Below are 27,651 nucleotides of genomic sequence, written 5' to 3'. Positions count from 1 at the left end.
GGTATCCAAAAGTCGCAGCAAAAGTCACTCGTATTAAAAGGATCTGAGATAGTCCAACGCTCTGGACCAGAGTTACGGGTTTCTATGCTCTGGACCAGAGTTACGGGTTTCTATGCTCTGAACCAGAGTTAGGTGTTTCTATGGCTCTTCACCTGCACTTGATGGTGATGTAAGTTTTTACAGTGTGGTTCTGTAGGAGGCAAGCTGTCTATAAGAGGGTTGGTATTTGTGTCTGTCTGTGTATCCAGAGCTAACATTGCAAACCACTGGACTGCTAAACACTGCCAGTAGGCCAATGAAAACCTCCATATATTTGTTTTCCACATCATTTTATTTAGAAATAACTTTCATTTATAATGGAAGTCAAATTGGCTCGGCTTTTGCTGAAACCACCGTCATAGATGACTGACATTGCAGTCATGCCAAGTGAAGCCACGCCGTTCACATCATGTGGCTCTTGAGATCCACATGATCCAATTTTTATGAAACAATAAAATAATAATAATAATACATAAAAAAACGTGTTAAATATATTTTATTATGGTGAACTTGAAAACAAGAGGCACATGTACTTTTGTACTTGATTGATTTTTTTTTAGTTTTGCCAGTTTTGCTCTGCTATTCATATTGTATTCTGACAGTCATTTTGTTTCCATGCATGACATGCATATTTCTGTCATTCATATCTATGAATGTAATTCAATATTTCTATGCTACTCATAATTTCCTTGACATTTATACAGTAATATATATTGTTCAGCCACTCATTCTTTTTTTAAATACTGTGTAACACTATATGATATCCTCTATGATAGCCTAATCCCTGCACCTGTAGTCATACACATAAAATTGTCTCCAGACAGTAACAATGATCACATCACTTGACATCTCCCCTCTGTTGAGTGTCTACTATAGATATAGATATATGCAGGTAATTACAAATTCCTCAAGTAACTAAGCAACATGGACAGATAAACTAGCAGAGCAAGTAGCAACAGTACATTTTCTTCTAACAGTTTGGTTAGAAGGACACTCAACAATTTCCGAACAGCATACAGTTCATTTACGACACTAAATGGTGCATTTATATAGCGCCTTTATCCAAGGCGCTGTACAATGTGATTACATTCACCCATTCACACACCGACGGCGGAGGAAACCATGCAAGGCACCAACATGCTCATCGGGAGAAATTAGGGGTTTAGTGTTTTGCTCAAGGACACTTCGGCACTAACTCCGGGGGAGCCCGGGATTGAACTGGGAACCTTCCGGTTCCCAAGCGGCCTCTCTACCTCCTGAGCCACTGCCGCCCCTTATGACCTCCTAATGCTTCGGATTATACTTAGATGTAGAATGACTGCTATAGTTTTGAAATGGTCTGTAAATAAGATCACACCCGCAAGACATCTCTGGTTAAGTTCTAACGGAACACCACTGCAGCGGGGTCTACCGACCGACAAACATCCTATTTCCGTTGCTACTTTTCAGGGTCATTGGCCTAAAAACATTGACAACCCTTGTTTGTGGCAAGTATTGGCCCTATTTTGGTCAAACTGGTAAACTGGTGTGAGCGGCGCAGAGTCAACAGCGTAGTGGAAGGGGAGTGCCAACATACTTTGTATTTTCCAGAACCAGAGAAAGGGTGTCGCACACGCGGAGCAGTGGTGCGAGATAGGTTGGATTAGGCTAAATATATAGTTAGTGGGTGTGTTGCAGATAGATTTAGTCATGGCCAATGAAAAGGCTGCTTTTCATTAACTTTAAGAGAAGTGAGCTGTGCTCAGTGCAGTGGTGTACTGTAGCTACTGTTTCCACTGGGTCCTGGAAGAAAAGCCTCAGAACTGTAATTTCTCCCAAGAACAAACTGATGACTTCCTTGTGTGGGATGTGCAGAATGAATCTACATGATGTCACCTCAAACAGACCAAACTCAAAACCCTGAGTAAGACTATTGTCAAAACGGTGGTTTCCTGTACCTTTTGAATAAATGTTTGCATCGTGGCTAAGAGTTGTGTGGACTCATCCTTCTCAACGTTATTACCTCAAACAGACCAAACAAGAGCAGATGATTTAAAATTAGCTTGAGAGGAAATGATAAATGCAGTTATTAAGTCTGGCAATGCATTAAACGGTAGACGCATGGTTAGCCTCGGCATAGCGAGACCTTTCACAGCTCCGCTCACTCCGCTTGAGAAGGCAGAGAGTAGGCGGAGCTGGGGAGCGGCTGGCTATACGAGACTAACACATGGTCAGATTTTGCCCCAACTCGAATTGAGAATATGGTGACAAACATACTTTCCAGCTTGAGGAATACTTAAACTAAGTGAAACAGACTTGCGTAACATACTGTAATATGTATAGCTGGTTTGTGTGACTGTGGGCACATCTATCTGGGTGCGCTTCTGCCAAATAAAGTGACAAAAATAGCACAATAGACAAGTGTGCGTACAGTATATATGGCGGTTGACCTGGTGCAAAGCAGCCAGACGGTGACAATTACAGTCATCTTTAGCACCAGAGCTGCAGAGTGCTGCTGATATGACGGCGAGGAGAAACTCAACACCGGATTTCCGGAAAATATCAAATCACCTGTCAGCATCACGCCTCACGTCAGGGCCCTGTTATGTATGTTTTTTTAATTGAAATGCAGTATTTTTTACTGTATTTATCACATGCAGTGTGTGTGTGTGTGTGTGTGTGTGTGTGTGTGTGTGTGTGTGTGTGTGTGTGTGTGTGTGTGTGTGTGTGTGTGTGTGTGTGTGTGTGTGTGTGTGTGTGTGTGTCTGTCTGATTGTCTCGTGAGCAGTCTCACAAAAGTGTTTGTGTTCACGTGTTTGTAATTGTGAGTGCATGTGTGTGTCCAAGTGTTTCAGGAGAGGTTGCAATCATTTCCTGTCAGCTGGTGAAGCAGGTTTAGAAAAGATGTTGACATGAGAGGTAGAGGATGTGGGACAGGGGTAAACAGAGCTCCTCTCTTGCTCTGAGAGAGGGAAAATAACATGTAAACCTTGCTCAGGTTGTTTGTGGATATAATTGTGTGTGTGTGTGCGTGCGTGCGTGCGTGCATGCGTGCGTGCGTGCGTGCGTGCGTGCGTGCGTGCGTGCGTGCGTGCGTGCGTGCGTGCGTGCGTGCGTGCGTGCGTGCGTGCGTGCGTGCGTGCGTGCGTGCACGCGTGCACGCGTGCAAACGCATACCTGTGCATGTGAATTTGTGTGTGTGTATGCATGTGCACGGGCATGCAAGTAGTATTTAACTAAATGAGCATACAGACAGGGATAGAGAGAGAAAAGAAATAACACTACATAATGAAATACAGAGACCAGTGTGTGCATGTGTGAGTGTGCCCATAGTTAGTGTGAATTGAATACAGGCTGTGGGCATGTGCATGGATTTCTAATTGGTTTTAAAGCATTTAATATGATTTAGGGCAAGGCTTATCTTGACACGCAAGGTACTCAGCAATTCAATTGAAGTGGGAATGTGAATGAGACTGTGTGTGGGTGGGGGGGGGGGGGGTGAGAGAGAGAGAGAGAGAGAGAGAGAGAGAGAGAGTTTGTTGTATCTGAGTAATAAGCCTGACTTATACTACACCATACGGCAGTGTCTCTCGCCCACAACAGCCGATATACAAGCTCACAATTGTTGAGCTTGTAGATGGACTATTTCCGGGGTGCGACGGCATCGCGCAACAACGTATAAATCCTGCCTTTCACTGACTATGTGAATGTGTATGCACACACGCATTCATGCGGCGGCTGCGTGCACGCGTAAGCGTGGATGTGTGTGTGTCTGGACTCTGGGTGCATATGAAAGGCTAAGCCAGATCAGCAGTCATTATGAGACATTAGAGTCATTCAATACTGCTGCCATATTGATCCCATCTATCTGTCATTCTCTCATTTAATATTTATGAGGAGGCAGCATACTTTATGCCCCTACAACCACAGATACCAGCACAGATATGCTTAAATACCCAGAGATTACCTTTCCCGCTCGCATTCTACTATTTTAAGCACTTTGCTTAGACTCTGTTAGATTACAAAAAAAACAATGGGCCAGGTTTCCATGTTGGTGACATAAATACAGTACATGACCACACCCTGCTGCCGCTCCTATTATTATCATGCTCAAATGAGGACCCGGTGCTATATGGGCCTGAAGCCTGATTTATGGTGTTTCGGAGGCAATTCATAAATCATGTGTGTCACGTCTCTTTTTTCGACTGAAAAGAGAGAGGTGACAGATCAATATGTTTTTTCAGTTGAAAATACTATTTATTTTCTTGGCCGACAGTCGTCGCACGACACTGTCGTTGAAGTATATGAGGCCTAAAGTGCTTTTCATGGTGGGAGCGACACCTACGCCCGCTCACCCGCTTGAATTCATCGGCTGGCACCGCATTCAGTCGCTGGGGAATAGGTGCGTTCTACACGTTGTGTAGAGAAAACGCCAGTGGTGTAAAGTAACTAAGTACATGTACTCAAGTACTGTACTTAAGTACAATTTTTGTATTTTTTACTTTACTGGAGTATTTCCAATTTTCAGTACTTTTCATGCATTCTATACGTTTTGTAAACTTTGTGAAATGGGACATTCTGCATAATGAGTACTTTCTACTTTTGGTACATTTTGATACCAATACTTACTTTTACTCAAGTACATTTTGAATTCCGGACTTTTACTTGTAACAGAGTATTTCTACATAGCAGTATTGATACTTTTACTTAAGTAAAAGAATGTAGTACTTTTTCCACCACTGGAAAACACTCAACATAAATTTCGTAGACAGGCGCATGCCTGAGACAAGCACAAATGTGACAATTTCACAGGATCGCCTCCGCTAGTCGTCATTCCTTTCAGATTCCCCCTACACCTCTCCACCGTGGATATTCACCTTTAGGCCTATAGGCTACTAGGCTTCCCGTGTGAAAAGAGCTTTACTCCGGTAAAAACACCTCTCTTACTACTTGACATCGAGGTGAAAATATAGACACGGTAGTTAACACACTACCTCGCTTCTTGGTTTCATCATATGAATATTGAGAGCCAGGGAGGAGTTTTAATGCGCGGATGGCACGTGCGCCTCAGCTTTTTATTGGTGACATTTCTCTTCAAAGAGCAATGAAAGGAGGCTGCAGGAGAAAATAGCGAGCATAGAGAATGATATAGGGGGCCAAAAGAGAAAATGGGAGAAACGTGTAGAAAATATCCCCTGAATTATGAATCAAGGCAATCCAAGTCCCGATGAAAGGGAATATCTATCCCTGCACATGTCTCTGGCGTGTATTGTCACATAGGCTACAGTAACGCACACAAAGGCATACCCTCACTCGCGTCAAGCACACGCAACACGCACTCCTACATACGCACGCATTCAACGCAAACACACAGTCAACTTCCTTTATCTTGCCTACTCGACAGTTATCTCTTTAAGTGGGTCAAGACAAAATGAATATCAAGAAATGTCTCGGTGCGTGAAAGAGAGACAGGGAGAGATGGGAAGATAGTGTAGATGGGAGGGATAGAGAGAGGGAAGATGTTGGGGTCGGAGGAGGATGTTGGGGATGGAGGGGGAGCGCGTTGTTTCATAACAGATGCTCGGTAAAAAAAAACAGAAAACTTTTGAACTTGCAAGAGAAGTTACTCCATCATAACTGTGCATTTGTGTGTGTGCGCGCACGCGTGTGTGCATGCATGTGTGTGCGTACACACTATGTATGTATTTTTTGGTGTTGCAGAAAGCACACCGTCGAGTTCCTCCTGCAAAGCAGATGGTATAGGGCTCCAGCATCCAGCACAGTCCCATTAACTGGGGAAGTTGTTCTCTCCGGTGACCTCGCTGTACCCCCTTCACCACAGGACAGACAACGGGACCACATATAGCTTCGGCACAAACAAAACAATGCTTTGTTCAGCCCTAATTTGTCCCGGGTTCCTCCATCCCTTGTGTGAAAGGTCCGTGAGAGGCTGTGCTGTAATATTGTCACTTGGCTAATGATTCAGTGTCTCATCCCACACAGAGATGGCCTTATAAGAGAGCAAGGGAATGAGAGACAAATATAATGGGGGCGGGGGTGTGAGGGAGAGAGACACACGCGGTAGAGAGAACACAATAATAGGAGAAAAGAGAAGAAACGGGGGAGAACGATAAGAGGAATGGCAGAGTGAAAAGCCGGTATCATCTATTAAGGGCCAGGACTATTGCTTTTCAGCCACATATAATTTCTCTCTAAGTGCATAAATCCTTATCCAATTAGACAAATTACATCAAAACTGTCAAAAACGGATGAGCTAATAACCTACGCAGGTGCTGCTGTAAAGGTTATTTTAATTCACAGTACATGTGTGCTTTCATCTGTGAGTGCGTATAAGAAGTGTTGCAGTTTTTTGGCCGTGGCTACAGTATCAGTTCATTGCTACGCTAGGTATAAGGTATAATATAAAATACAATGACTGTAAATGTTGAATACGTTACATCATGAATCTATGGCATAATTAACTTATTATTAGTGGTTTATGCTTTTGGAATTCAAATATTTTGTGGAACCACTGCTATGCCCTATAGGTAGTTGAATAATATTCTTCCACAAATGTTTTCCAACTATCATTTAACCACTTAAGCCCTATTTCAAAAAATAGCTACAGCTACTGTATAGGCGAACTACAACCTCTCTCTCTCTCACTCTCTCTCTCTGTTTTTATTTTTTTTTGCTTTATAATCCATAATATATTATATAATAATCATAATAATATACATGATCATAATGCATCTGTATACTTATTTATCATCATCAAAAAAATGTTTTGAACACACAGATCGAACTACACATCCTTAATTCACATCAATTCCACAAACTTACCCCTTTCACAGATACACAATGCTGTTTGGTATTTGTTCCTGTCATGTTTTTTCAAACATACCTGTATTTCTAAGTTCATATTGGGTCTCTTTGATTTGAAACAGTTTCTGAAGACACTATGAAAATAGATTATTGTAAGCTTTGAACAGAATCAATAAGGTTTGAAGATTGACTATATCCCAGAATTGTTGTGTGGGTAGATGTGCCTGCGTTGGTAGGCTCACGGTACTCTGCTCTCTTAATTCTCTTAACTCTTTTCTGTAAAATAAAAATCGGATTAACGTTGGTTTTGTTAGTGTTGTAGGTCATACTGCTATACTACAATATGTCATACTAACATAATTATATTAAGAATAGCTCAGTTTGGATACGTTTAGAAACACTCATGTCCATTGGGCCATGTGTTGTGGTGGACTGTGGACAATTCAATGGTTTAGAGTCCCTAATGGCGGTGAACCCCAGTAGCTCACCTGGTCGAGCGCCTACCAAATCAAGGTTCATACAGTCCTTAGCAACCAGCCTGGGTTTGAATCCGACTCAAGGCCCTTGTTGTGCAATTCCCTCTCTCTCTCCTACCCTTCATGTCTCTCTGCTTTTCTTAGAGTTGCTGCTTGCATGGGGATAGTTTATGTACATATATACACAAATGGTTCTGTATGTTTAGTTATTCATTTTAAGTTACAAATGGATAACTAAGATAGAACAATGTTGTGTTGAGGGATTTGGTTAGATATGTTAAGTTTAGGCATGGTTCTAATGTGGTTTCATTAATTATTTTAAGCCAAGGTTAGGCACTGTTACTATGAAAAAAAGGAGAACCAGTAGAAACAGGAACTCGGCTTGGCTCCTCCCCTTTCTTAGTCCACTTCCTCCCGGGTGCTTATGTGGTTATTATTCCTAATAATAGTAACAACAACACTACATGTTTAGGGCAGTGGTGCTGACAGAGTTGAGAGATTAGGCTACATGTGATTGCTTGATGTATACTTACTAGATGTCGTTTTACACAGACAAAATAAAAACAAAACAATTTAAGGGTGTGTATGATGTAAGTCAATAGATAATTCTCTATGAAATATAAACTAGACAGAGGGCAACTGAGCTAGATAGGCTAGGTAGGCTCCGGAGGCTAGCTGAGGGAACATATCCAGTATCTATACATTTTATCTTGCAGAGGGAACAGTACAATAGACACACTCCCCTTTATATTAATCAAATTACAAACAGGAAATACAAATGTGATGCTTTATCAGACTTGTTGCTGTTTTGCTGTTTGGTTGCCGTTGATAAACCCCTTTGGTTTATCAGTATGTCATGTGATACTCTCTAGATCACGCTCCAGGCCTACAATCTTAAGTTATTTCTCTGTCAGGCCTGACTAGCCAGTGACAGATAAGATAACCGATGATTGAGAAGAGCACAGGCACAGCGAGTTGAGTGCTATAGATAGGACATTGCAAGCTCTGTAGCCTATGCTCAATATACAGCATTATTTGATAACTGTAATCGGGCTATGAGGAATTATGGCTTTCATATTTCAAGTGTCAGTGCCTCAGATCTTTCGGCTGCACTCTACTCTCAGAAAAGTACATTATGAGAGCAAAAGCCAAAGCTTTGTGTTACCACTTCCATCCTAATTTTTATATCTTTTCGCCTAAAGCCTATAAATATTACACTTTTTGTATGACTATGTTCGTGTCATGTTTTTCAAAATCGGTTATATTTGGTGAGCGATACAGCCAAATGACGATGTATTCAAATTTAAACAACTCTTTAATTCTACTTTTTGTTGTTCAAATAAAACAAAATTACTCTAGTCTGGATCCAACCCCATTTCAAACTAATTTGTCTAAAAATATTGCCTAACTACAGTATGTCCAACAAAAGTACAGACTATTTTTCCTTTTGATTACACAATGATGCAATGATACACAATGATTACACAATGACATGTAAAATTAACTGGGCACAGAATTTTTGCGATCTGGATTTAGGCTACTCTGAACGCCCTCTATACAAGACATGCAATATGAGACACAATGTACAATTTTATATGCATTCAAACATGCAAAGATCAAAGAAAATAAAACAACACACACATGCACGCACAGACACTCACATTTCAAATGCTTGATTTATGTCTGCATGAAGAACACAATCAAAAGCTGTAGCCTATACTCAATAATACAACAATGCACTGACATATGTCATATGTCAGTGCATTTTAGTGCCAGTTATGTTCTTACTGGCACATGTCATCACCATAACTTAACAAGTGAACAATATACATGAGCAATAAAGTATACTGTGTTAATGATAGGGGTAGCAGTGTCTTCTCTCTCTCTCGCTCGCACGCACGCACGCACGCACGCACGCACGCACACACACACACACACAGTTAACCTACTGCAGTTGACCGTAGCTTATAGTTGAATTGAATTTTGATAACGATTTTTGAGCATAGCTTGGTCGTTGTTGTTATAGATTTTAGCCATATTAAGATACAACAGTGCCTTGGTTACTTTTTAATATTCTCAAAGTGTATGTTTTATATCTTGCTGGTTGACCTTATGGACCTTTACATTACATAAGCTCAAATGGTTTCAAACTCATTCTCTTGGACTAGCCTCTTGCCCATATTTATCCTACTACAGTATGTGAATTTCTGGATCATGTGAGATCTACCATGTGGAAAGGTTTAATAGGAGATCCCCTGGGATTCCTGTACAGTATGTAAATGTAGGGAAATGATATGTCATATGCGCCACAATCCTTGGTGCTGTGTACTTGTGAGCTGTTGCATAATATAATATAACGTGTTGAGAACATTAATGAAGAAAAGAAGAGGTAGTTTAATGTTATTCTTCCACAAATGTTTTCCAACTCTCATTTATCCACTTATAAGCCCTATTTAAAAAAAGATCTAACTGGCGAACTACAACCTCTCTCTCTCTCTCTCTCTCTCTCTCTCTCTCTCTCTCTCTCTCTCTCTCTCTCTCTGCATCTCTCTGTATATCTCTCTCCCTCTCTCTGAAGGCAAACATTATTAAATGTATAACAGCTTCACTAGAAAGCTCATTGCACTAAATGATGAAAACATTTGTTCTATACTCTCGGGTTTATTGAGTGCCACTTTAGAGATGAGAATAGCCTTTGACGACCTAGGAGAGCCAACCATGCAGGGAGAGTGCCATTGAGAATAGCTTAGTATTATCTTTACAGACTCATATACAGACAGAATGCGATAACACACGGTGAACTTTGTTTTCATTGAGACGTCCATCTTGACCATGTGTGTTTCTCGTCAATACCGCTCTTGGTCGGTACTGCAAAGAGTTGAGCAGAGTAAAATGTATTGACCTAGTCACCCCAGACAATTAGGAAGATGAGTCGAGGCGAGGGCTGTAGGGGCCTGGATACTGTAGTGTAGATGGTGTAATACCTATATAAAAAAAAACATAAGCTACAGAAATTGATAAAGTGGTCAACTCAATAATAAATGATGATCAGCAGTCAGCACTGTCAAAATACTTCACAAGCTTTTTTATCCCCGCCAGGCAGGAACGGCTGAAGGCGAGGGATTATGTTTTCACTCCAGTGAGCCTGTCTGATCCTGCACCCCAAAATGTTTTAAATTGGCCCAATGGTGGTAGACCAGTTTTTGCAAGACACACTTTTTACTATACTTCTCCTACAGATGTTGTCCAAACCTAACGCAAATCTGTACACATTACCTCTGTGGTCATGTGATCAACATTTATGCATGGGTCAGATTTTTCCGATTGGCTACAATTGACCCGTTTTGCATAAAATGACGCAAATCATAAACACAGCATCCCATCTGCTCCAAATTGGAACCACAGAGCCAAAAGCGAAATCACTTACACCCTTAGGGTCACTACGCATGTTACAGGTGTCACTGTTGCCGAAACTAGATTTCTTTCCCACCAACTAATTAGGAACAAATGGTCTCATGTGACAATGACCGTGAAACAGGGTTTTCATACCCCGCATACCTATTGCCTGTCATTGCCTTCACAAATGTGTGGGCGGAGCCTATTTCTTACAAATAATGCCATATCACCATCCAATCATACTCAAGTTTGAAAGGCCTTTAGAGTGCACTTCCAAAAGCGCTTTCATTTCTGCCAATAGGGGCATCGTCTGTCGTGTCCTGACAGCTGCACCCAACGACTGACACAGCCCTGGGTAGGCAACCCGGCCTGGAGGGGATCTGCACTCCGAGGAGCACACTTTTCTAGTTGTTTGTTTGTTTGTTTTTTCTTTTCTTTTCTTTTCTTCCTATTTAACGCCACAGAAAAAGAAGTTGTGGTTTTGGATGACAAAAATCTGCCACATCAGCTGGCAGCTCATGAACTTTATGTAAGTCTTTGATATTTATGGAAATCTCATTCAACTGAAATGAATGGCTGCTTTGGCACTTTATTATTTAAAACATATTTCAATGTTGAGAGAACCTTTATAGTCACATCACTCTTTCTTTCCTTTTATTCTTTTACCACAATACAACAACACCCTTTTGAACTTAGTGAATCAATTTAAACATTACAACCTAATGTTGACAGTAACATATATTTGACACATATTATTGTAAGTCCCCTGGGAAGACCGGATTGAAGAGGCCAACGAGTGGAAAAGAGCAAAGTATGCAAAACTGGTGGTGCAGGGGTCATCACCATGCTTTCTTGTGGTGGACATTTTGGTGAAAATTCAATTTTTGCCACGGACATACAAAATGAGACAATAATATTACCAGGGGCTTGGGCTTCAACTCAACCGGGTCCGTTTGGGTTAGATTGTTATTTCAGGCCTGTTGAAAACTCTCAAGCAGTTGTTCTCAAACATTTTCACGTCAAGGACCCCCAAATGACATGCTTTTGGCTGCAGACCCCCATCTGAAAATACTTTCTGCCAGGGATTTTTTTTCAAGATTTATCAAAACGAAAATACATATATAGGCTCAAAATGGCCAGTAATGGGATGCGTTGTGAGCTTGTAGATCAGCTATTTTCAAACAAAGTATAAAATAGGGTTAAAGTGATTAAACTGTTCCTCATTTGCTGTTGACCCCCTGGAACTCCCCAAACCACACTTTGAGAACCACTGCTCTAAAGATTATGATAACAATATTATTGTAATTTAAATCCTATATTATACAACTGTAGAAAATTTCCTCTTAAGAACGGTTGCTGCATGAGGCCCAATGTTCCCATCATGTGAGCCTATAGGAAGAAACCGCCTGCAAAAGAGAACTGTAGAAGGCAGTGGCCAATTAATGAGCCAATTGATCGCCATGGCAACCCCAGCTTAGGCCTCATTTGGTGGTGCCCATGTACTGTACCTGTGCTTCTCTGGACCTCCAGTAAAGTATACTATAATTTAAAGTCCCGTCTCTGTGACCGACACACCATACTGGTGAAACACCTAAAAGCCAGCTAGATAGTTCAGTACAAGAACTCTATTGTAAGCAAACTCCTTTGTGAGAATCAAGGTACTCTATATCATTTCGATATGAGTTAGCTTTCAATAAAGGACATGATGTTATTATTATACTCCATACTCCATTATACTGGAATTGTGTTGCTAGGGAACAGCTTTGGTCCAAGTTTATTGTCAACTACTGATATTCACAAACGCCACAATAGGAAATAAACTTGGACCCATTTAGAATGTTTATGTTGTCGAGTGTGAATAGGACTATTTGGGTCCCCAAAGAATTTGTATTACTTCTCTGGACTGCACAGACAATGTTTTGTTACAGTACGTACAAACAGCCTGTGGATATATTGATTCGTAAGGTTGTTTTTTTTCGCAGCATAGTTGGGGCCTGTGGGATGTTGTCATGTAAATTCTGGCTGTAACAACTTGTCTACTGGGGAAATAGTGATAAGAGAAAGATGATGAGCTCACGACTTCTCTCATCTAACACTCGGCATTAAAGATGAGCTTTTCAAATGAGTATTTGTTGATGTAGCGTTGCAGTACATGTTTACGGTTTAATCAATAATTAACTGTGCATAACTGTTGGCTACTGGATGCACGAGTGAGTTCAAGTTACTTAATGGAATAGGTCAGAACAACTTATTTTATGGCTAAATAAGATGTCTGTGAAATAAATATATAAATATATTAGATTTTGCTTCTCCTCAAAACTGTTTTGAAAGGAAACAACAAACAACTTAGCAGCACACAGGTAATGTGCTTTCACTTAAAATATACTGAATCTCGGATTAGAGTCTAATTCCTTTCATGATACACAGTTAAAGATGTACAATTCTCCATTGAGACTCATCAGTAATGAGTAATATCAAGACACAGATGGCAAGAGACATCTGTGTCTTTTGCCATTAACATAAACAACCTTTGTGCTTTGTGCTTTCACTAAAGCTTCATTTTATTACATTTTATTCCACAAAGATAAAAGTTCTGAACCAGAAAAGATACCCACATCTACACATACAGTAGAAGGTCTCCAGTGACTTTTGAAAGCTGAAACTGAAAGCACAGGCAGACTGGCAGTGACTTCCCACCAGAGTTTAAACTGTTTGTGTTTGACATAATTGTGTTTGTTGGCACTGATGTGATGTAGCTTTACCTATGATGAAAGTTGTTCTATTTTGAAATTGGCTTTGGTTTGGTCATATTTAATGACACCAGAGGCCTTGAATTATGGATTAAACTTTTTTAATCGCCGTAACTTTTACAAGGGTTGTACATTGTCATCATGAATATGTTTAAAGTAGCAAGATGTTTGCCTGCAAAATATATATATATTTTTTTATCTTTCAAAGATTTCAATGGGGGAAAAGATTTCACTAGTGACATTTTTGAAATGTCATAATGTGACATTTTCAAATATCAGTAAAATGAAAAGTTGAGGCCATTAAAAGATATTGAAAATATAGAGGAATTGGATGACTCTGTGTTTAACACATTTCCATGTGTTCCATAATCATCATACGTTTTTACATCTGGAGATTCCCGTCCAGGACAGACTTGGCTCAGATCTGAACCCGTTCGTTCGATTTGGCGTTAGGGACCCATTGCGACCGCATGCCCTTGCTGACGTCGACCCCACGACCATCCTCACGAAAGGCGTGAGTTGCATAACACATTTTGTTTAAATTGGTAAACGCCTGTTTTAAAATTGTGAGTGTATATTTTGTTTAAGATACATTTTGGCATTTTAAGCTTCATGTCAGAAATGTCAGTGTAGAGGAATGGTTCTCCAAAAAAAAAAAATCAAGGTCTCCCCTTAACTCTGACAGTATACAAATGGAACCAAATGGACCCTGACGGGTCCATTTGGTTCCACTTGTATACTGTCAGAGTTACAGACTTGTAAGGGTACATTTAGACCCCCAGAAAGGAACCCTGAGAGTCCCCTGGAATCCACTTTGAGAACCACTGGTGTAGAGAAACCGAGGGCAGAGAGAGGGGAGAAACACGACTGGAGTCTGATTAGAACCCAGGTCCTCGCCTCACTATAGGAGCATAATTGTCTGCACCTGTCAAAGTCAGTGAGATATACAGTGTCGGCCGAAGCGGCTGTTTATTAAAGTATAATAGAGCCTTTAAACTAAGTCATAATGTCATGTGTAACTTTTTCAATTACACAAAATGTATTTTTGATGTATTCTTTCACTGGCATACGTTTCACATTATCCATGACAGAGGTGTTTTTGACAACTTCTCTAACTTCTCTATTTTTAGTGTCTGCACCTGACACTCGCGGCCCCAGAAATGTAATGCTAATGGATTTATTCATGTATTTTAAAGTTAATACAGACGATTTCTGAAAACATTGTTGTTGCATTCTAAAATAACCTTGGAGCACCTCTGCAGACAGCATATCTAATCAAATAGATTGTTTGCCATGCGACACAGTCGTACGACTACGTATAGGCTAAATCATTCTATACAGGGAGTCAGAGTAAGAGAGAGGCACAATGTCGTCATTAACTGCCAGCCCCCATGCCATTGTGTTTCTTCACTTTACTTTCACTGCTAGCCACGACATCAAACAAGCCCTGCGGAAGGGACTCAGAGTCTCTCTCACACACACACACACACACACACACACACACACACACACACACACACACACACACACACACACACACACACACATACACATACACATACACATACACATACACATACACATACACATACACTCACACTCACACTGACACAACCTCTCCTGAAACACTTGGACACACATGCACTTACAATTACAAACACTTTTGTGATACTGCTCACGAGACAATCAGCCACACACACACACACACACACACACACAATGTGTGCGTGTGTGTGTGTGTGTGTGTGTGTGTGTGTGTGTGTGTGCGTGCATGCATGCCTATGATATTTTACAATTAGAAAAAGATTCAGTTGGGGGTTAGGATTAAACATTTAGAGGTTAGGGTTAAGGGTTGGGGTGTGGCGATCACACACCAAAAAAATAGGTCGGCTATTTTCGGTTACTTTCAACGCCGTCCTAAAATGTGGAGGTCCTCACAAGTATAATAATACAACGTGTGTGTGTGTGTGTGTGTGTGTGTGTGTGTGTGTGTGTGCGTGCGTGCGTGCGTGCGTGCGTGCGTGCGTGCGTGCGTGCGTGCGTGCGTGCGTGCGTGCGTGCGTGCGTGCGTGCGTGCGTGCGTGCGTGCGTGCGTGCGTGCGTGCGTGCGTGCGTGCGTGCGTGCGTGTGGTGGCAGGGGATGCTGCAATCTACAAACACACACACACATGTTGTGGTCCGTGCAGTGGGCCTTGCTAGTGGGCAGGCTGACAGGTGTCCCTTCTTCTTAGCGGTGCAATTTATCACCCCTCTGGTGGTAGAGAGACCTCTGTCTGGACCCACATGCCCATAGAACACCCCCCCCCCCCCCCCCCCCTCTCTCTCTCTCCCTCTTTTTCTCTCTTTCTCTCTCTCGCTCTCTTTCTCTCTGTCAAAATTCAATTTTCAATTATCTCTCTCTCTGTGCACTTGCAGATCTGTGAGCTTGTAGATCTGTTTTTGAAATAGAGCTATGAGTGTTTAAACTTCAGAATTTTATTAGCCTTATTTCATTTCTTTATTAGTTTTTATCTCCCTCCCTCCCCCTCTCTCTCTCTCTCTCTCTCTCTCTCTCTCTCTCACACACTCACACTCACACACACACACACACACACACACACACACACACACACACACACACACAGACACACACACACACACACACACACACACACACACACACACACACACACACACACACACACACACACACACACACACACACACACACACACACACCATATCTCGCTGGTCTGTAGGTTGTACAGAGACATCAATAGACCTGAGCCCACATAACCACAGAATGTTTCATAACCCATGAAGTCAAGGCATGCTGAGGAGGCACAGAGAGAGTTTAAATCTCTCTTTTCCACAGCTCAGTGTGCCGCAGCTGTCAGAAATACACCACGCTTTATCAATATTACACTCCAGCTATCATTATTTTAGTTCATTTCAATTAATTACAGAATCTTAGTGCGACGGCACTTTAGATCTCATTTCAGGGCCTAAATTGGTTTGCGAGCATAAAGCCTTCACTGTGTGAATGCCCTGCAGCACACACACACACACACACACACACACACACACACACACACACACACACACACACACACACACACACACACACACACAGACACACTCTGCTGTGGCGAACAAGATAGATAGGGAATTTGATTACTAATTTTGTAGTTGGAGATCATAACATTTTACTGTGTATTGACCAGTTGATGATCACGGTTTATTAAAGGGATAAATATATCTGTCACACCCACACATGCACACGCACGCACGCACGAACGCATGCACACACACACACGCGCACGCACACACACACACACACACACACACACACACACACACACACACACACACACACACACACACACACACACACACACACACACACACACACAGCGGTAGATTGAAGGAAAAAAATAGAAAAATATTCTTTATGAAGTCAGTCCTTTGAAAGCATTTTCTCCCAAGTGATAAACAACATTCCTCCACTCCCCCCTAGGTAACAGTAGCATTCTCTGGGACTTAAATCCCTCACACAGAGGTCTTTTGTTGAGCGTTTAAAGTGTCCTTTAACCTCCTCTCTCTCTCTCTTTTCTTTACCTGCAACAACATCAGTGCCACCAAGAAGATCTCGGGTGAGCAGACAGCAGAGCAGTGATTGAAGAAGTACTCACATCTTTTGTGCGAAAGTATTGTCATCCAAATCTAAATCAGAAAGTCCCATTTCACTTACCGGCTTTGAGAAAAAAAGACCTGGGGTCCGTCTATGACGTTCTACCACAACACACAAACTACATACTGTAGTGTGGCGTACTTTTGCTTTGACTGTACAACCAAACTACTACAAATCTTTATTTCATCTGCTCTGATTATTTTTCATGCTTTTTTTTAATCTTGAGAATGTGCCTTACAACTGTCCTGGCGATTAAGGGTGGTGGAGGGTGGGATAGGGGAATGTGTATATGTTTTTCTCTCTCCTTTTTGTATATCTTTGTGATGGATTGAATATTGAGAAGCTATGTATATTCGCCCCAGCATGGGTTTTGTCTAAAAACTGAATAAAAAGATTTTGAAAAGAAAAGCGAAAGTCCCATTTTACAAGTTTTCTCACGTATAAAATGTTCAAAAACTCTTTTGAAATAGCAGATCTACAAGCTCACAATGCATTGCATCGCATGCGTTGTGCAATATGTTTATATTAATGATCAATCAATCGATTGTGTTGCCGCTTGGATCATTGGAACTAACGTAGAATACTTTAATCCTCCTATTTATCACAATTCCAGGTTTAAAAGGAAAAAAAAACAATTCCATGACATTTTTACATCCAAGTTTTGTGTTTCTAATGTCAGATTATCATTGAAATCTTAGTGTTTTGACAATTATGCCCACTTGCAACACCCACATGGCCCACCAGTTCACAACACGTCGCATCATGGTGCGCTGTGAGCTTGTGGATCTGGTGTGTTAATTTAGCATCCAAATCAGTTTAACCACTTTAAACAACATCGGCTACTTGAAAATAACCGATTTACAAGCTCACAGCGTGGCACGGTGCAAGCTTGTTGATCTGTTATTTTCAAAAAACTATTTGGGACATTTTAACAACACAGACCTTGTACTGGGGGGTCCCTGGCGCAAAGTCCTTTCAAATGGGGGTTTGCAGCCCAAGTACATATTCATTTGGGGGTCCTTGACATTAAAAAAAGTTTGAAAACAACTGCGTTAGACAGGAGCAGTTTCTTTAGCAGCCGTTTCACAGTCTGAATGTGATGTTCTTCCTCGCCATTGCTTTGAGCAAACTTAGGGTTACTTTTTTATATGTCTGAACACGTACGCTGCTGCAAAGTCCATGAACTGTGGTCCATTATGACTGTAAAACAGTTCTAGTAGGCCGTGTCTGGAGAAGATGGATTTGAGGTGCACAATCAGCTCCTCCGATCATGTGGCGGTTAGTTTTGCAATCTCCACAAATCTTGAGTATAGTAAACCACTACTTAGTTGCTGTTGTTAAGGGTGAATTCATCTGTACCCTTTTTGTCATGGTCTCCCTGGAAGCTGCTAATAATAGCATTGAAAAAACGTTTATTGCTATTAAAATATATTTATAAGCGCTTATAAGGACTTGTTAACAGTTTACAGACTGCTTATTAACATTACATTAACTTGATTATGCATTTATTTGTGGTTGGCTATGATTTTTGTATCTACCTTGTCTAAAGTGGGAACAATGCCTTATTAACCCTATATACTGACGTTGGGTGAATTTCACCCAAACAATTGTAATTATGTGATTTTCATAATGTTGCTGATGTCTGAGGTGGGCGGGTCCTTGGGTACCTTCAAGATGCTCACTGGCATCATAGAAGGTAGGTTTGTTTCCCTGCCCCCATCCCTGTTTTTTTCTACAGGCAGGTCTTCGGGTGATTCTCACCCAGTTAGTGATAGAGGGTAAAACAAAATCCCTTACTACCACAATGGTCAGCTGATGCAATTACACATTTTTCACAGATTGTGCTGCTTTTTTTTATTTTTTTTTTATGCTCTAAATCTTTTTGTGAAAATTCATGTTGAAATAATAAAGAGGATATGCCACTTTCTATAGTAATAGAAAGTGGCATATGACCTGGGCTGAGCAGTGGTCTGTTTGGTTTAGCCAAATTCCTATTCCTCTCAGCAATAGTAGTATGTCTGAGCTGGAGTAACTGAGACAGCTCCTGTCTATCTTAAACTTTATTGTTTCTGATAGTCAAATTTGCATATATATAAATTTGCATTTTGAGTCTAGAAACAAGGTTGTGTCACTGTCATTACAGTTCTTGCTAGTTTCTACTACATCTACTGGTTTGGCAATTTGCACACTTAACTGTAGGCTAATGTCCTTTTCCATTGCCATTTCCATTTTCCATGACATGGGTTTTTTCCACATCTGTTACATGGTTTAGGATCAGACGATCAGATTTGGATTTGCTGATGTGTGTTACTGATGTCTTTTCTGTACTGTACTGTACTGTACTGTACTGTACTGTACTGAATTGGATTGCACTGTTCCTTAATATATGCGGTCCCTCTATTAATAAACAAATAAAGTAGATTGTGTTTCCTATTCTTTGTTGTCACTACATACATTTAATTTGTAGTTTTCTCTCTGAGGACTGTTTGCTGTCTTTTTATAATTTTTGACTACCTTTCCATCTTGGCTGCTGAGTCAAATCCTTGTCCAACTGACTGCTTTCTCTCAGCTACACTGGTGTCTCTGATTCCCACTATGAGGCAGTCTCTGATGAACTCAAGTGCCCCACAGACTGACAATGTACAAATGGCTCTGCCATACTGCCTGTACAACGGAAGCGCTGAAAAAGTGCAGACTGTAAAGTGGATGTGTGCCCCCCCCCCCTCTCCCCCCACACACTTCTGTTCCATCTTCGCGGTCACGTAAATTTGTCCTTCTGTAGATCAAATTAGTCAACTATACCTAAAAGAGGAAATTCAAAACCATACTTTAAAGATATGTGAACTTTTTCATGAACGGAAAATGATGACAGCTTCCTGTGCACTGCTTTCAGGGGGCGTAGTTACAGACTATGTATAGCATTCAAAGATTGTGGAATAGTTGTCTGACTTGTGCTTCATATAGCTACAGTTTTCTGCTAAGGCATACAATGAGTCTTTATGGTCTTGTTAGCTTGCAGCACTCTTTGGTAAATCTTTCCCTTTTAAATCTTAAACGTTTTCCACAAAGTAGACTATGTCTTAAAAGTGTCTTTTACCTTGCTGTAGCCTACTGTCTGTTGTCTCACTGCTTCAGATAAATCTGCATGCATCCTGCATATCTTCTGGAACTACTTCCTGTACCTAAACAAACATAGCTTTGTTTGAGAATAAGAGCATATTGCAGTTTTATCCACTTTCCACCGACATTTATTAAATGCCGTGAGAACTGAATAAATAAACATAAATACATTATACATTCATTTTGTATAACATTTTCTCAAACAGAAACAAAACATACAAAAACCATACAAACCAATACACTGGCAACGATGTTTACCTCATTGGCCGCATCAAATATGGGGGAAACAATCCTGAACTCTTCTTTACATCTTAAACTTAAACAGCATCCACAACACTACATCCTCTGCCTGTTGCATGTTCTAGTGCTCTGTACAGAATGACTGCCTCTGCATCTGCTCTGGTAATTAAAACATGATCTAAATAACCCTTGCTGCTTGATTGACTGATCTGATTCAGCTGCCAGAGGTTAGTGTGACCTATAGTCACCAGCAAACACAAAGCAACTCAATACACAGCAAAAAGAACAATCTAACATGAATTTACCAAAAACAAAAACATTATGAACTTCTTATCTATAATAAAATGAACTTTTAATCATGATGGCAGCTACACAGGGTGAGACTTTGAGAGTACAGTGGGAGCAGGGGAGCGCAAATGTTGATCAACAATACAAGCCAAGAGAAAGACAAGTTGTGATATACAAGGAGCAATTCAATGGTTTTCTTTCAAACCATTTCTGACACTTGGACCCTATAGGGTCACTATATGGGGCATAGCAGTGGCGGCCATGTTGTGGTTCCACAGATAAAAAGCCCATTAATTTTCCCCATAGATTTCCCATAACAGAATTTAATGTTTTATGGTCATGATTCACCAGGAGCCTGGATGGCTTGGCTCCAGGCTTAAAATACTTAATATAAATATTTCCGGACATCTCTATGGGAAAAATGAAAGGGCTTTCGATCTGTGGAACTACAAAATGTCCGCCACTGCTATGCGCTATTAAAAACTGCAGATCTACAAGATCACAATGTCACGTGTCACGTTGCGTTGTGACAAGTTGTACATGGTTATTTCCGCCGAAGAGATTTGGTGTGGAGGGAGTGGACCATGGAGAGATCCTTAGGGGACAACGAAGTATGTAGGGTTTAAGTGTATTTGTTCTGCCTCTCTTTCTCTTTCTCTTTACAACTCTCTCTCTGTCTCTCTCTCTCTCTGTCTCTCTCTCTCTCTCTCTCTCTCTCTCTCTGCCTCTCTGTGTCTCTCTCTCTCTCTCTCTCTCTCTCTCTCTCTCTCTCTCTCTCTCCCTCTCTAGCTCTCTTTCTCCTTGGCTATGGAGGAGGGAGGCAGGGTGATGAATAGGTGGTGTCCACTGTGGTTCTCCTCTCCTGTCGTTCTTTCTCTCCTCCTCTCTTCCTCTTGCATCTCTCCTCTCCTTCTCCCAGGTCTCGGTTCAATGCTCTCATAGGCCAACAATCGTATTCATTCCTGTCAGCGAAATAAATAAAGAAATAAAAGAATAACCGGAAAAGCCACACTCACGCAAAGACATACACACAGACGCACACGCACGCGCACACACGACACACACACACACACACACACACACGCGCGCACACTCACGTACACGTACACGTACGCACACGCATGCGCACATACACGCACACACACACACACACACACACACACACACACACACACACACACACACACACACACACACACACACACACACACACACACTCTCGCACTATTTATGAGACACAGACAGACAGACTGACAGACAACAGACAGACAAACAGACGAAAGAAAGCACGTTGGAATGTTTTCGCTGTTGCAGTTGCTGTAATAGAGAATCAAAATCTTTCTTGTTAAAGAAAGATTTCTTGTTAAAGAAAGAAAGAAAGAAAGAAAGAAAGAAAGAAAGAAAGAAAGAAAGAAAGAAAATAAAGCCTGGAGTCTTATTCTGAAGAGTGGTCAATACCGACTGCCGTCATGATGGACTGTGGGCCTTGAGCTACAGTAAAGCTGTATGTGCTTATATTCCTCCTTTCGCCTCTAGTGACGGGGCCTCCTACAGAGCTATTACTGAGTAAATGGCTGTTCCTCAACCAGCACCATATATTCTAGCCTATAATAGTCCCCTACCACCAGATAGTCTACTCCTCCTTGTCTAGATATAAAACTGGCCTCCGTATTGCCAGAATCAACAATTTTCAAATGGGAGCAATGCATGAACGCCATAAATTGCATACAGGCACATAATAGTATAGCCTGCGGTGTCAGTGTCAACCCGAAAGTAGTCCCGGTGTCATGCACTTCCCTTGACCCCTGCTAGGTAAGTGAGAGTGCCACCAGGTTAATGGAGGAACAGTTGGTGTAAGCATCCCCTCAGTGCTACCATGCATCACCTGCTTTATAATTGAAGAGGCTGAGTGGCTGTTAATGATTCTCAGCTTGACCCTGGGCCTGCATTTGCATTGTTTTTAGCTTAGCAAATGGCTAATAGTGAGCCTCAAGGCGCGCCGGCCTCGCACAGGATCGAACAACGATTTCCTCCATGCCAAGGGCAAGCTATTTACCACATCATTTGGAATGCCAAGGCGCATGCCCGCACACAAACACCAGCGTCCATTCCATATATTTTCCACACAGGCACGGACACATTCTCTCTTATCGATCGACCCACGTCCATGCACAAACACACGTCTTAACTCTGAATCTATGTGGCCGCAGGGTGCGTTGAATAGGGCCGGTGAAAGGTGCTATTTATTCAGCTGACGAGACTGTACCTGTTAGCTGACAAAATGACACTATAGCAGCACCAGAGAACTCTCTCTCTCTCTCCCTTTATCTCTCTTTCTCTCTTAACGCAACCTGGAGGAGGATCTTTTAAAAAGGTCACGGAGGGCTTAGTGCCAAGACAGCATCCAGCGAAAAGAAAATGGAGCTTAAATGGAACACACTGGCACACGATCCTCCCCAGCTATTTTACTGAACATGTCTTTACATTCGGTTGTAAAAATGTGTATCTCTCTGTTTTATATGAGAATCCAATCTGTGACGCAGAGGGAGGGCGCAGCCGAGCGAGGGATGAAAACAAATAAATCAATTTGGTTGCTGAATTTATTTTCCGATCACAGAGAGCACTGAGTAATAAAAACTGTATTAAACCAATGCTAAGCTTCGCTTGCATTTTTCATTTACATGCATAGTGTTTGGGAGCGTGTGCGCATATATGTGTGGGTCTGTGCGAGTGCACGTGTGACACTTAACATCGTCAGCATCTCCACAGCATCTTTGTGCATGCCTGGTGGCTGTTATGCGAGTCTCTATCAGACCAGCAGATGTGCACTGTCATAAGCAATATACAGTAAAAGGGACAGCACTGAGCCCACTGGGTTCCATTTAACAATGCAGAAATATCAAGCGCTGGGTAAACAATGTTATCAATGCAGTAAATCTTTTGAGGACACCAAGTACCATTGTAACAGTTTGGGCTTTATGCATTACGGCAGAAAAACTTTGGATGGTACTGTAAACATCTGATTTATCCCCCTCCTTCCCTCCTTGAGGGAGGGAGGGGGACTGAACATGTGGGGTGGGGAGGGCTTCTTTTCTTTTTTTCCCATCCTTGTTTGATTAGTATGAGTTTTTTACATTTGTCTCTGAAGTGTTTTGTGCAGGATCAATGGAAAATAAATGAAAATACCAATAAAAACAAAACAAAAAAAGACATATTTATTTTTATTTAGTTTATATATTGCACAATTAGCATTTCAAGACAAGGAGTACATTTGTTACAATTGGTCGGTCGGTCGAACGTGAACTACAGATGTATGTACATAAAGACATTTTGTGCATTTATTGTAAGATTGTCAGTACAGCTTGTAGCTTCCAGGCCTTCTATTCCTCCTATAGTGGGAACAACTCAGGGGGATTATTATTTTTTTGCACCTGTTCTGTTATCCTTTTAGCATTGATTTTTAGCTGTATTGGCATACTGTTTTGAATCTAATATAAGTACTCAATCACTCAATCAATCAATACAAACCCTTTCCACTGCAACGCCATTGATGAAAATAGGTGCATGCTCTCTATTTGGCTTCGTAAAGTCCACGCTCAGCTCCTTGGTCTTGTGGTTGGTCTTGTTGACGTTGAGAGGCTGACTGGGTTCAGACCTGGATGTCTAGGGCCAGGTGTGGGATAGGGTCTAAGTTTAGGCCCACGCAGACTTCTAGACCCCTTGACCCTTTGACCTTTCCTCTAGCATTACCATTAGGTACAAATCATGGCCTTTCCTCTAGTGCCACCCTGGCGTAAATCATTCGAATTTCACACACAGAAAGAGGACGATACTGTGCATGTGCACAAGCTTCTGCACAAGAAGATATTTTGTGCTTTATCCTACATTTGGACTCCTGCTACAATAGGCTACTGTACGTGGAAAGTCAACAGCCATACAGCCAAAGTGTTGCTGAAAAGAGGAGTCAAACTTGTTTTTTGGAAGGGATTTTGGTAGGCGTTAGTGGGCAGACACTAGAAGAAAGATTAAGAAATGTGGCACCAAGTGAAAAGGACAAAATAATGTTCTTGCACTGTGCGTCTTGAAGCATTCAGCACTGAGAACTGGCCCTGTTACTTTAATTGAATGGGAAAGACAGACGAGGAAAGAAAGAAAAGCTGTTACAAACAAGAGCATGATTTATGAAATCCGTCCCTGTGTTCGTCAGCGCGAGCTCATTATGTATGCGTGGCAGCGTGAGCGCAGGAAGACGGATGAGTCGTCCCGGTGGCGTTGCAGGAAGAGAAATGGCGGCGCTAAACTCCGGCAGTAATCAACTGGTGAAATTAAACATCAAAAACACAGGAATGATTGTGTGCAGCAAAGCGATTTGTCTGCAATTAGCGACCGGTCGCATAACTCACGCACAGACAGTCAGCCACACACACATACACGCGCGCGCGCACACACGCCCGCTAGAGGGATGAGCAGTGATTGTGTGCGTGTGTGTGTGTGTGTGTGTACTGTATACGTGTACGCGTGCGCTCGCGCATGTGTGCATTCGCCTGGGCGCGTGTAAAATATGGCAGAGGATAATAATAAAAACAGTGAGTTAATAAGCTTGAGGGACATTAACAGGACGGTGGGCGATTGGTCGACAGCTACTTAATTTGTCAACAGCTCTTATTGAGCGCTCCTGAGAGGTGGCTGCTTGTATTTATGGCCTTGTCTCTGTCATTTGTTTGCACTAGTTTAGTTGACTGAGAGGGCAAAGGAGGGGATGGAGTGTGTGTGTGTGTGTGTGTGTGTGTGTGTGTGTGTGTGTGTGTGTGTGTGTGGGGGTTAGGCTAGGTTTATGAGCTGACATGGAATAAGTGTGCTTCTGTTCAGGATTCACGCTATACATATCCTACTCTGAGTATGCTATATACCAACAGTGCCATTTACTTCATTCCTCGTCAAAGAAAGATAAAGAAAAGTTGCAACATAATGAGAAAGATAAAGAATGTTGCATTGTGTTCAAATGGTATGGTATACAGTTTGACCTCGGACACATAAAAGAGGGCTGACCATTGATGTAAGATTGGAGGAATGTGCTGAGTGTGACTAAGTTTTGACATCTGACACCGGAGCAGGATGCTGCCATTGGAAGCCATCTATCATGGATATTGCATCAGGTTCAGTTTGCCTCAGTCTGTTCCTTTGATGTTCGATAACTTGTGAGAAGCAGTGTAGAATTAGCCAATAAAGGTCAACATCTGTCCTATCTCAGTACTATAACCTCTTTCAACTGCCCTATTTTGGGCTCGTTGTGAATATCCCCCCCCCCCCCCACCAAAAAAAATACAAACTCACAACACAACGTGCTATGAGCTTGCAGACTGGCTATTTTCATGTGACATTGTTGTAAGACAAAGTATAAAACATGGCTTAAGTGGTTAACTCCCCCATGTTTTTAGATAGATAAGATTTAGTATTCAGGGTAGCATTTGTTACAGTTACAGTAGAATTATTGAACACATTGTTTTAATGGTATTGGTTGTTTAGATGTAGGGCTATTATTCTACAGATATTAAGCCTATTGTCTTGTCTTAACATGCTTGGCTGTAGTTACCTCAGTCAGATTTTACAACATGTTAGGACACTAACACGGGACACTGAGTGGTAGAAACAATCATCAAAAGTTTATTTCAGTGAGGAACACTCGTGTCATAGATTGGCTGGATTTAAACATGTATTGCAACAAATGGAATACATTTCTAATTGGCGCTGATGGCTCTGCTCTTAACATGTTCCTGAATTAGCAAAACAGCATGCTACCTTAAGCTAAATCAGGGAACACAATGCCGAAATCCACCCATGGGTATACAAGAGCGTATACCCAATACCGATGGCAGTTTAACCTTTGAGCCTTGCCAGACTTGGTGTGATGGAGACATGCTTTGCCAGCAACAGTAGCAGCAGTAGCAGCAGTAGCGTGTGAGGCAGCATTGGAGTAGCAGTTATCCAGAGTTGGAGGGAGCCATATTTACCCACATTAACCCTAGCATCCCTTATCTGGGCATGTCATAATGGCTGAACATTTGGTGAAAATAGCCAAATATTCGCTGATAAATAGTTGATATACAAACTCACAACCAGGGAGAGGTGGGGTGTGTCGTGTGTGTTTAACAACACACCTACCCTGTTTGTCTTCACAAGTTGCATAGTCGAGCTTTAAATACAACGTGTCATAAAATGTTTCTGATTGTATTTATTTATTTACTTATGTATTTTATTTTTAAGATGATCCTATATTGGCATCATGTTTGTTTATTTTAATTGATTGTTTTATTATTTATTACAATTGTATTTAAATGTTATTTTATTAAAATGTAAAGAATTTCTAAAGGTTACTAGTATACTGACCTAGTGGGGTTTGAGATGGTTGAAGAGCCTTAATGTGCATGTCCTTGATTTGTTTTGTTCCGTGTTGTTGGATTGTTTTCTTGTTTTGAGTTGTGCTTCGAGGACCCCCTTGAAAACGAGCTGCATCTCAAGGGGCTTATCCTCTAGTGAAATTTCAAAATAAATAAATAAATTTAAACACGTACGTGAGCTTGCATATCGGCAATTTTCGTCGGAGAGATTTGATGTAGAGAGAAAAACGCAGGGGACCAAGTATGGAAAACTGATCAACGAAATATATAGACTTTATGTGGTTAAATAAGATAAGATACGATAAGGTAAGACCTTTATTGATCCCGCTTGGGAAATTCAGGCGCCAAAGTTGTGAGCATGCATGTCTGTGATTGGTGTGTAGAAAATCATGGCTAATTAGAAACATTTATTCAATCAGCAGACCGACAGATGATTATGCTGGGACATGATTCCTGTGTCCAGCACTAAT

Source organism: Gymnoscopelus microlampas, assembly GCF_963454915.1.
Source record: "Gymnoscopelus microlampas genome assembly, chromosome: 2".
NCBI classification, from domain to species: Eukaryota; Metazoa; Chordata; class Actinopteri; order Myctophiformes; family Myctophidae; genus Gymnoscopelus; species Gymnoscopelus microlampas.
The sequence above is the reverse complement of the archived record's forward strand: the minus strand, read 5'-3'. Positions refer to the sequence as shown.